The 1,285-nt window shown below is 57.0% G+C and overlaps 1 non-coding gene across 1 annotated transcript; it reads right to left on the reverse strand.

The window, feature by feature from the left end:
• Positions 1 to 982: 982 nt before the first annotated feature.
• TRNAE-UUC (transfer RNA glutamic acid (anticodon UUC)) lies at positions 983 to 1,054 on the reverse strand. Its single transcript has one exon. It is a non-coding gene; the product is annotated as a tRNA-Glu (tRNA).
• Positions 1,055 to 1,285: the final 231 nt, after the last annotated feature.

Genomic DNA, 1,285 nt, shown 5'->3' on the forward strand with positions numbered 1-1,285 from the left:
ATGAACTGTTTAAAAAAACAAAAAAAAAAGCATAGCCGTAATAGGTCTATTCCAACCTAACCATTTTTGTACAGGTTGGTTGTAAAAAAAATTAATAATTTTGTTGCAGACAAAATAAAGTTGATTGTGGTGGTTCTTGTAGCACCTCACTGGCTGCCTGTCCCTCACGCCGCTGCCATTGCCTGCTGCTCCTTGGTGCTGCCCCCAGTCAGCCATCCTGAGGTCAGGCCTAACTGGCTCCCGGCTCCCTGTTCCTCTTCCGTCATCATCTCCTTGCGACTTAAGTGCGTGCTTAGGCTCCTGTTGGTGGATTTCCCTGAGGGTTTTCTCTCCCATTGTTTGCCTGTGGAGCCGGGCTCTGGAAAGAGGCCACGGACCTGCCTTTTTTTGTCTATTCTACTAACACCCCCCCTTGCCCTCGACTGATGACAGGTGGTGTGGGAGGAAGGATGAACCCCACCCACGAAGGGCCTGGGTACTTAAAGACTGGGTGGGGGTGGCTAATGAGGGACCTCAACTGGCAAGCAGCTGCACAAGCTCCATGTCCAGCCCTGGTGTGCCATAGGGCTGCCCTGGCCGATTGGCCGCAGACATTCAGCGCTGCGGGGCTGTTGGTGCTGTCGCTGCACGCTTGGCTGGATTCACTTCTGGAGCTGACGGGAAGGCCGGGGGAAGCTCTCAGTAACACATTTCCTAACAAAAGTTTTCCCGGTTGTGGGATAGCTTCATCTGTAGGAGAGCCTGGCTGTTGCTGTGGTGCTGTGGGGGGAACGACAGCCACAACTGGTGTTTCTTCCTCATCCCTGACTGCTACGAGCGCAAGGGCATTCGCTTAACGGACGTTCCTGGGGAGACGCAGAGGGTCTGGAGTGGGGGTGGGAGTCGTTTGTGTTACCCCGCGCTGCGGATGGTGGAAGGGATCTCGCAGAATTAACAAACGGAAAAAAAAAAAAAAAAAACCGCAAGCAAAATAATCTGTGCTTTCCCACACCGGGAGTCGAACCCGGGCCGCCTGGGTGAAAACCAGGAATCCTAACCGCTAGACCATGTGGGACCGCATAGCCAGTTGTTTTGCCGCGCCGCCTGCTGCCTGCGCCGCCGGCTGGGGAGGGGAGAGGCGGGGGACGCCCGCCGCCCTCTGCACAGGCTCGGGCAGCCGCGCCCGGTGCGTGGACGCCTTTCCCTGTGCAGGCGTGCCCGGCTGATGCCGTGAACCCGCGGGACCGGGTCTGTCTCCCTGGCAAGAGCTCAGGCAGGTGGCCGGGAGCGCGATGTGGGAGTACTG

This window comes from Buteo buteo, chromosome 2 (genome assembly GCF_964188355.1).
Source record: "Buteo buteo chromosome 2, bButBut1.hap1.1, whole genome shotgun sequence".
In the NCBI taxonomy this organism is placed as follows: Eukaryota; Metazoa; Chordata; class Aves; order Accipitriformes; family Accipitridae; genus Buteo; species Buteo buteo.